The sequence below is a fragment of the Dermacentor silvarum genome, chromosome 10, assembly GCF_013339745.2.
Source record: "Dermacentor silvarum isolate Dsil-2018 chromosome 10, BIME_Dsil_1.4, whole genome shotgun sequence".
NCBI lineage: Eukaryota > Metazoa > Arthropoda > Arachnida > Ixodida > Ixodidae > Dermacentor > Dermacentor silvarum.
In genome coordinates, this window is record NC_051163.1 from 132,478,446 (window position 1) to 132,489,060 (window position 10,615).

At 47.8% G+C, this 10,615-nt stretch overlaps 1 long non-coding RNA gene across 1 annotated transcript in view; it reads left to right on the top strand.

The window, feature by feature from the left end:
- The window catches only part of LOC125940721 (uncharacterized), a 98,285-nt gene extending 89,055 nt beyond the window's left edge, over positions 1–9,230 (top strand). Inside the window, exon 3 of the long non-coding RNA XR_007463921.1 lies at positions 9,156–9,230. This is a non-coding gene — a long non-coding RNA (uncharacterized LOC125940721). The remainder of the gene's footprint in view (positions 1–9,155) is intronic.
- Positions 9,231–10,615: the final 1,385 nt, after the last annotated feature.

The following is a 10,615-nucleotide window of genomic DNA, read 5'->3' on the forward strand; positions in this document are numbered from 1 at the left end:
ATTTACAAAAATTTTGGACGGTTAGTATAGCGCAACTGACAGGACGGTCATCCAAGCCCAACACGCAGCGGCCAGCTCCTCGCGCACATTTCTACTATGGTGGCTAGAAGGGGCAGTGTGACGGGCGCGGTATGCGCACCTTGGGAGAGGAGCGCACGAAAAGTGATGCAAATTTTGAGTGCCACGAGGGGCGCTGTTGTCGTCAGGAGCGCGAACAATCTCCAACGCGGCGGCCATCAGAGCGTTGACCTTGTGCGCCGGCTGCTACACGTGCAATCGTGCTGACGTGATATCTCGGTGCGCACGTTTAGTGAATGCGCTTGGTTGCTGTGTAAACGAAAGTAAATTTAGCTTTCACACTTTTCAGGAAAGAAGTGCGCAAAGGCATGTTTCCGTTTAGATCAGATGTACATCAGTGCTCAAATTCAGAGTCTGCGACACAACATCTCGTGAGATGCCTGAGCCGGCTTATAGCTATATATATAATAACGTCAAGGTACCAAAACGTGTACTTAGAAGAAAATCATCGGAAGATGCTGCAGAACTTGAGGCATTTCTTGTATTTTTCAACGAATAGGAACAAGCTTCAAAAAATGTGGAGGTGGGTTCGTAAGCAAAAGTACTGCTGCCACTGCTGTGGTACTTGCTTAAAGCAGATTGAATGGCAGAGGCAGCACCAACAATGTTTCCGCCCTCTAGCAAATCTCTGACAATGTCTTGTATGCCAAATACAGCACTGTTGTGTGTGCCTGCTGACGAAGTGTGGAGCAGAGCATTGACAACCTGTGCCGGGCAGTTTCCAGATTTTGGGGCCACACGAGGTTGTAAAAACTTAGACAATTTACTGTTATAAGAAATTGCCCTGGGCTTGGATGGTCATTAGTACCTGAATATTGCCTTATTATGCCGAAAAAGTTTTCCAGCTTGTCCTGGTCCACTTATTTAGTTTTGACGTCAACAGGTATTTGAACCCACCGAATATGTGAGATACTGCAAAAGTGAGAGTGTGCTGCATATGGTAACACGCATGCCTTCAGCTAAGTAGTAGAAAAAAGTGATAGCCGTCTGGATTTTTACGTAGCTGGCTATGAAGCTAGAAAGTTGAAAAGAAAAAGTTGTTGTGGCATGTTTTTTTTTAATTATGGGGTTTTAGGTGCCAAAACCACAATCTGATTATGAGGCACGCTGTAGTGGGGGGCTCCGGAAGTTTAGACCACCTGGGGTTCTTTAACGTGCACCTAAACCTAAGTACACGGGTGTTTTTGCATTTCGCCCCCATCGAAATGCGGCCGCTGTGGCCGGGATTCGATCCCGCCGCGACCTCGTGCTCAGCAGCCCAACACCATAGCCACTGAGCAACCACAGCGGGTTATTGTGGGATGTGTGCATCAACACTAGCCACAAAAAACCAAGAGGTAGTGGACAATGTACACAATCAGCTTATTAAGCATTTCGACTGTAGAGATTTGTTGTGCACTGGGGATAACTTGGGCGTGCTTTAATGATGTTAAATGAAACGTTAACTTTTTTTATACTGAGAAGCTGCAGGCTTTCAGCATACATGATTTTATGTTGTTTCTGAACACTGTAAAGCTTCATCAAGTCGGATGTCAAAACTATTGAAAAGAACTAACACCACACATAGTTCAGTTTTTTGTGCTCACACACTTGCATTTTTACGCCAAATCACTCAACAAAGACAGAGCTGTACAAAGGTAAAAACAGAAGCGCCTTAAGCTGAGAATGTGTTAGTAGGTCGAGACAAGTGCAATTTGCACGTTGGAAAAAGTGCAATTGCAGATGCAATTACAAATGACCAAATATTCTAGTCCATGCTGTCCATGAGTTGCGCCGAATAAAGTCACAGCGTATTTTTCCCTACTGTGTTCTTTATGACTAGCCTTGCAATGTAAACATATATTGGTACTAAAAAGCCGTACTGGAACTTAATTTTTATAGAGTAATTAACGGCTAACCACATCGCGAATGTCATTTTCTGCCTGGTGGTGAACCGAGGTAAGATAATTGTGACAAAATGTTTCTGCAAAACCAGCTGGATTATTATTGTTATTATTATTATTATTATTATTATTATTATTATTATTATTATTATTATTATTATTATTATTATTATTATTAATAGTAGTATTGTTATTATTATTTATTGTTATTATTATTATTAATGGCGACAAGCGGTTGCCGGCTATTTATGTTTCACGGTAGCGTGCAGTACCGCCAGAGTAAAGGCACATCGTTATCTTGCTGCACCCTTGTGAAGCACACGATTCAGTTCATAATGTATGAATGTAGACCACTCTTCGGAACTTTTCCGAGTTCCGGCCACTCAAGTGAAATAAGTTTCAGCGGAAACAGCAGCGTGTTTTTAAACATAAAGCGCGGGGTATAGCCAAATAAAAAGAATGCGACGCGCAGTATGAATTACAATTTTATGCTGAATTGGAAAACGGTTACTGACATGACAAATACTAGCCGCTCTAGATTGTCGCTGCACTGAATTTAGTGCACCATATCACGCCCGGATAACTTGGCAAATAAATAGAATCACTGAGGTGCACCATATATGTGAACTTTAACACGCAACATCTGCACGCGTCGCAGAAAACGCGAAATTACAGCCGACGGCCGCATCATAGCCACGCCGCTAAACGCGCTCCCAACGCGCGCAGCGCCACCTGAGCCGGCCGCCATGTTGCATTGCAATCTTGTGCGCCTCCTCGCTCCCGCCCGTCACACTGCCCCTTCTAGCCACCATATTTGTACTTTCTCTTCTTCGGCTGCGCTGTGCAGTGCAACAGTTTCCACGGGGGCAGACAAAGCTCTCCGAGCGATTTACTTAGCAGCATCCGCGAGGAGCTTGCCGCTGCCTGTTGGGCTTGGACGTCCGTCCTGTCTGTCGCGCAACGCTCTTGCCATCCATAATTTTTGTAAATAAGCCCATCCCATCCGCTACAATATTTAGCCTCGCTTTTAGAGCAAGCACCATATACGCTGCTCGCGCCGTTTCGACATAGCTTGATGAACTCTGAAAGCGCTTTTTCATGTTCTCTGAAGTTGTCGCCAAAGCTTCGTCTCATCAACCCATTCGTCGCTTACGATATCTCCCGAAACAGAGGTTTGCGCCGCACCGCCGTCATACACATCCATTGTACACATTGGAGGCGGTTGAGGCAAGCAATGGCCCTGTCAACACGTGATCAAACATGGCAGCGCCCACGGCATCACCACGAAAAGGATCAGTAAGGCCCGCGTGTGCGGACAGAAGCTCAATTCTAAAGGTGAATTCATAAGGGCACTGTTATGAGATAGCAAAAAGAAGAGATATGCGGTGACCAGAAATGGCGATGCGTGCAGCGCACGTTCCAAGCACAGCAGGTGCGCTCCCGTCGGCTTCTCGGACGGCAGGCGAAGCTGCGGGCGCCAAGACATACTGGAGGCGGCGGCGGCGGAGGTTTCAGCTGATTACAGAGATGTGTGCGGCGGTATCAAGAAGAGCACTAACTGCCACACCATCAGTCATAACATCAAGAAGGTAGCATCGTGCATCATGAACAATCAGAGGATTTTCAGGCCGGGTCGTAAATGCAGCGTCTCCTCAGGGGGCTGCACTGGCTAGTTTTCCGAGAGGCGGTCGAAGTGACATTGACAGCAGCGAGGTTGGCGCGAGCGGGACTGAGGGCGCTGGAGCGATGGTGAGGGGCTGGTCCGGTTTTTCATAGAAGAACCTTCAGCACCTGAGGCCGCAGGACGGAACGACGGAGCATATGGTTCGCGTTCCCAGCGCCACCGATTTTCAATAATATTATAGGGGCTTACTTGCCAAAATCACGATCTCATTATGAGACACGCCGTGGTGTGGTACTCCGGAACAATTTGGACCACCTGGGGTTCTTTAACGTGCACCTGAATCTAAGTACACCGGTGTTCTCGCATTTCGCCCCCACCTAAATGCGGCTGCCGTGGCCAGGATTTGATCTCGCGACCACGTGCTTAGCAGTCCAGCACCATCGCCACTAAGCAAACCATGGCGGTTTCCGATTGTAAAGGCTTGGTCGCTATGACGCGGGCAAACGACTACGGCAATAGCAGGCGATGTGTTCAATCTTAGAGCATGTGAAGCAGATGGGCCGGTCAACAGGCATGCGCCATTGGACTAGATTTCGAGAGCGTGGCGTGAAAGTCGTATTCGGTGTAGCAGCAGCGACGACTGGTGAGACCTACTTGGTAGCAGCATTGTCGTTATCAAAGGCTGGTAAAATGCCCATACTCGCGACCTCTTGGCGAACTACTTGCTTAACTACTGAAATGGTGGCCAGATTGTTTTCTTGCATACTGCCATAAGGAATAACGGGTGCCATGGCTTCGAGGTCTGGACGGACGACTCTGGTGACGTTTTTTGGTGCTGCTGATTGATGTAGCGTGGGTAAATCTTCGCATGAGGACGTGGTAGCCTTATTGGGAAGCCGGCCGAAGCGGTGAGTAATACACTGACTTTATTCCTGATCAAGATTACGATATTCTGCGATGACCGACTCCACTGCAGAACAGTTCTTGCACAGTAACACATTAAAGGTGTCATCGGCTATGCCTTTCAGTAGGTGTCCGACTTTGCCCGCTTCAGGCGTGTCCTTGTCGACCTTGCGGCACAGGGCCAGCACATCCTGAATATAGGAGGTGTACGGCTCTGTGGATCTCTGCGTGCAAATTGCGAGTCCTATCTTGGCCGCCAGTTGACGTATGATAGGTAGCATGTATGTAACTTGTTCGGCCATCACTTTGCGCTCGGCAGGAGAAACCCGGTACGGCTTCTGTCGTATTGGCGACGCTGTTCCAGTATTGATGGGGTGGTGTACGCGGGAGTGCGGTGGTGAATGTGGGCACTCTTGTGCAAAGTCAAACACTGACGCATAGCGGACAAGGAGCTCTTGGCGCGCTTGTTTGTGGGAATATGGGAGCGATTTATCAATCAAGCTCCTAAATTTTGAAGAGTGGTCCCTGAGTGGGGAGCTTGCGTCCATAGAAGTATCAACCGTACGAATTCTCACCACACCATCTTCTTCGAAGCGTCCTACCTTCAGTCCGGCAAGCAAAATAACTGACTCGGAGGACATATTCACCATCCAAACGTGAGCACAACCTCCTACGACTTCGATAAGTGACCCATGGACAAGTACATTCTTCTTTAGAGTGTTGACGTATTCGGCTTCAATTAATCCGCAGCAGGAACCAGCACGGACGCGCGACGAGGTCACAGGGATGAACATTGTCGTCTGCGCATGCAAAAGTACATCAATGGACACGGAAAATACTTCTTGCCGATAGCATGCAATGGCGCCTAGCGCGGGCAGTCTGGTATCGCTTCTGAGCGAAATTTCGCCAGCCCTGATGGCTAATGTTGCTCCACACTCCCGTAAAAAGTCATAATCAAGAATTATGTCATGCGTGGCGCGTGCTACTACTCGGTTCGAAATAACCTTCCACCAACGGTTAGCACAAAGGAACATACTCCCATAGGACGTAACAGCTCACCGCCAACTCCGTGAAACGTGGTATTTCCATCCCAAGCAAACGTTACTTTCGGTCCTAAGCAATTCTTGAAAGAAAGACAATCACAGATATAGAAGCACCAGTATCTACTGAAGCCATGCACCGTATTTACACCGTCAAAACAAACACACACTTTGTTCTTTACCGTGACGACAGACGGAGGCATTTGAAAAACTGACCGTTCCGCGACCTCGCCTCCATCGGTCGCACCAGCTAGTTCGCCAGCTGGGGCTGCGTAAGAGAGCGGCGACATGGAGATGGCGATCGACGTGTCCAAGTCTGCGGTGGAGTTGGGCTGTGGTCGGACATTGGGGAGTCATTTCTTGGCATGTACGTGCAGTCTCGAGATGGCTGGCGGCAAGGGACAAATGGTTGCCAAGATGTAGCTTCTTGCATGCGGGGAAGATATGCGCGGTTTCGCGAAGCACGCTCTGGGCGTGCTTCGTTTAATCTACACGAGCCTTTCTTATCGTCTGGCCTGCGCTTGCGTGACAAGAGGATATATATGTGTGTACAATCCTTCCTTTGCATTAAACAGTTGTGAGTAGCGCTTCTCCTTGTTTGTCCCTTTCTTGTGTCTGTCTTTTATATTGCGCTGAGTTACTTGTTCAGTTACGCTCTGGGCGACGGCGGCAATACCTCGCGATGTGTCCCTGAGCCCCGCAGCTGTAGCACACAGGTGGGCCGTGATTTTAATTGATGTTGGGCCCTAACCTCCAAGACGTATTGTAGACGGGAGACCCATGTCGAGGCTGTCTGTCATGTCGACATTCAAAACTCGTTGCTTGTGGCTGGATCATGGTGCTCTGGGCATGAGCGTTGTCGGAAACGGGGCGGTCACCGCAGGCAGATCGCGGCCAGGCCGCCGGTGCCTCCAAGTAGCGCTCATCAACGGAGCATTGGTGGCACACGCGGTTGGCATCCGGGCCTTGAAAATGAGCCAGTTCGTCTCTAATAACTTGCCGGACCAAAGCAACCAGATCGTTAGAGGCAGATATGTCCACACTTGCTATGTTGGTCACGTTGTCCAGCCAACCAAACTTCAGATGAATGGGGCGTGTTTTCAGAGCCTCGAACGTACGACAGTGACGCCTTTAGTCGGACGGGGTAGTGAGGTCTTCCTTAGAGATAAAAAAATTGTATACATCTTCCGCAATTCCCTGGAGTAGGTGTCCAACCTTATCCTCGTCCGACATGCTCGCGTTTACAATTCCGCAAAGCTTCAGGATTTCTTCAATATAGGTAGTACACGTCTCTACCGGTAACTGCGATCGTCGTAAAAACACCTGCTCAGCCTTTTTTTTTAAAGCAAATCGCCAAAACATTTTTTTAACTCCTCGACGAAGCCGTCCGAAGTTGTGAGCGATCCCTCGTTATTGTTGAACCACAAAAGGGCAGTTCCAGCAAGGTAAAAGACAACGTCAGAGAGCAGCGCAGATGCGCTCCATTCAGTGTGGCGGCTCACCCTCTCGTAGTGTCTGAACCAGTCTTCGTCGTCCTCATTTACTTTGCCTGATAATGTGTGGGGTTCTCGATGAGGTGTCCAGTAACCAGCTTGCCTCGGGCCCCCGAATGCTTTTTGCAGCGATTTGCTCGCGAACGTCTCCTCCGTCCGAATCGCTCATGTCGGCGCCTCCCGGTGGTAGCCCGGCCAACCATTCGTTTCGTCGAAGGGGTAGTAGAGCTCGGTCGTCCAGTGGGATGTACCCAGCATCTCCACCAAATTGTAACGAATGGGATGGGTTTGTTTACACAAAAGATGGATGGCTAGCATAGCGCGACGGACAGGACGGTCGTCCAAGCCCAACAGGCAGCGGCCAGCTCCTCGCGGATGCTGCTAAGTAAATCGCTCGGAGAGCTTTGTCTGCCCCCGTGGAAATTGTCGCACTGCACGGCGCAGCCGAAGGAAAAGGAAGAAGTAGAAAAGTGCGCGAGGAGTTGGCCGCTGCGTGTTGGGCTTGGATGACCGTCCTGTCCGTCGCGCTATGCCTTCCCTGCCAACTAGCCGTCGATCCCTGCTTGTCACGACCCGAAAGAAGAAGAAAAAAATAAGCTAGAAAAAGTTGGCGGAACCCATATTTTGGGGATGTTTGTCTTCGGTCATGCAAATAGCAATCAAATGGGGGTGCAAATATGATTTGGTGGTGGACATTCTTTATCGAGAGGATTAGCAAATAGTCGTTTATTGTTTAGTTATTTATTTATTTACTCAATTATTTTTAATGACCTCGGGGCTACAAGGAATTAAAATGGGGAGTGGTTGAAAAGTACCAAAATAAAACAAGCAAACAAGTGCAGTGAGTTCTCGTAACATAATTACTCTCCTCAGTATCAAATGTAAGGTGACGTTTCGCGAAAACGCTTGTTATCGGCGATGGAAACGACACTTGAGGGAAGGTGGTGCCATTTTTGAGATGTACGGGGGCTGAAAGACAGAAATAAAGACTTCGTGTGGCATGAATCAATTCCTTCCTTATTACGGTGATCGACGTGGTTTGAAATGTATTGAGACCGTAGTATGAAGTCATTGTGATGTGTGGTGTGATGGAAAGTTTTGTGAAATAGCGAAAGACGGGTGACTTTCCAGCGGTAAGTAATGAATTGATGAGATCATGTGCAAGCGCGTGTTTCTAAATTCAGAGATGCCACTTGATAACGTATGGTCATTGTTTTTTGTCATCACGTGATCCGCTTTTAAGGTCAATGGAGAGGACTGAAAGAGCCACCACCGAAACGCGTGAAATATGAGCCATGCTCTACAGCCGGCTCCTCTCATGCGCTTCTCTCTGCACACGCTGCATCATCGAGCGGCGCGCCCGCGAAGTCTTCCTCCTTTTGCGTGGCGTCCGAGATTGCACCGTTGGCGTGTCGGTGCCTGCTAACGCTGAGGATTATTATCTCGCTGCTAAGCCCGTGATCGTGAGCGAGCGGATACAGCATCGTGCTGCTTCCCTTGGATCCCAGGTTCGACATCGACAAGTACCGAAGTATTTCATGTCTTTCTGTTTTTGTTTCTGTTTTTCTAAGTAAGAGTGCCGAGTAAAGAGGCTAGGAAGAAGGTACAAACCACGAAGTGTTACAACAGGAAAAGAATGCTGAACACATTCATAATCCTTAGAAGACAGGGGCAGTGGACATTGCATGGGCTCCGATATAACGTCTTGGCACACCGTATGTGCCTTGTCCAGGGTAGAACAGACCACTTTCACGGCCTCCCTTTCCCACAATCTGCTTGATGTATTGGGTGTTCCCGCAAATGTCGCGTACAACCACTGCCTTTCTTTTAGTCCTCGCTCCAATAATCGTGTCGCTCGCCGTCCCGACCAGTATCATGCGTCGTGACGCCTTGTAGGAAAGTTGCGCATAATGCTACAAACAACGCGATCATATCCTCGCCTTGCTTATTTGCTTTGTGTTCCACGACTCGGTTGACAGTTGTACAACACGTCATGTAATGAGCGATGGACTAGGCAGAGCGTATTAATGTTCCTAAATGTATTAATTGCGGAACGTTGAAAAGTGAGGTACATATGCACACCGGCAGTTTGTGTCGCTTGTTTTGAGTAATTGGCCGTTATACAATTTCCTAGGTGACTCCTGTTTGCAGTGCATACGAGGACTGCCTCACCCTCACTTCGAAGATTGTTGAGATGCCTTTAGGTAAGTTGCCTACTGGTGCTAGTTGTTGTGCTTCTCGCCAATGTTCTCTTTTCTTTTCGCTTCGGTTGTCACGCAGCATATATAACGTCAGTATGAAATTAAATATAAGCATGCAGGCCCGTTTTTTGGAGATTCTGCAACAGCGATTCGCTAATTCTGGTTCTGCAGTGTGCCACCAAGACTGCGCCAATTGTTCGCAAAGGTTGCAAACGTCTGGAGTCAAAGTTCTGCGGAAAACTGAAAGTATTTGACAGAAACGTATCAAGCACTAGTTTCACATTTTGATGTAGCCTTTTGACGTAATGGACAAAACAATCTCACAGCTTCGCGAAACACGGCAAAAAGTGTTATTTTTACCGGACCCGTACTGAACAGTACTTGTCCTTGTCTCCAAAAATCAAATTATGTGCTTTAACTTTACTTAAGAAGGTACAAACTAAGAGAAACTAGTGCAAGATTTCGCATTAATTTTGGCCACTTGGAGCTCTTTAAAGGTACCATAAATCTAAGTACACGTGGGCATGTATCGTAATGCGGCCGCCGCATACCGGGTTTGAACGGGCGACCTTTTCTTCACTATAAGAAAAGGGCATAGCCACTGAGCCGCCGCGGCTGATTTCCCTTGTTTTCCATTCAGGCTGTTTCCTGTGTGGGTGAACCTACAACTACAGGTCAAGCTTCACTTTTGTTGTTTCCTTGCACCGCGCGTTTGCGGCATCAACTTACTACAAGTAGCATCTATTTAAGCATCTACAAGATTTTACACAACTGTAATATTGTAGCTCTAGCATCATCCATAGCTACCTGTGCAAAGCTACGGTGCTACTATGGTAATTTTCAGGATGTGTTGTACGTAAACGCGAAGAACGATCTATAGGCCATAACCCCTGGATACATTCTAGAAGCCGAATTTTCGAGTGATGGCGCGAAGTTTTCCTAGCTTCAAAGGTCATCCGCCTATCTACATAGGGCAATCCTGCCCTTGCGTGAACGACCTGTTGCTAGAAAGCTCATAGAATATTAAAATAAATATGGCTGATCCATCTTTCATAGAAATTGGCAGAACAGAAAATTGAAACGTGTCTTCACGCAAGCTGTTGCAGGTTTATTTCGTGACCTCACGGCAGTGGTGTAGCCAGAAATTTTTTTCGGGGGGGGGGGGGGGGGGGGCTCAAGTTGCAACGCGGCCTCCTCCTTATAAACGTTGTCGAGGCATCAAATGCATGGATAATAACTGCATTGCCATTGCCAATGTCATTGTATATTGGATGCTGCAAACGAATTATTTAACCCAAACGCCCTGTCAAGACAAGTAAATTATGTATTTTCTCATAAAAGAATATCTTCGTATGTCCCTAAAATTGTGGCAGAAATAGCTGATATCAATGCT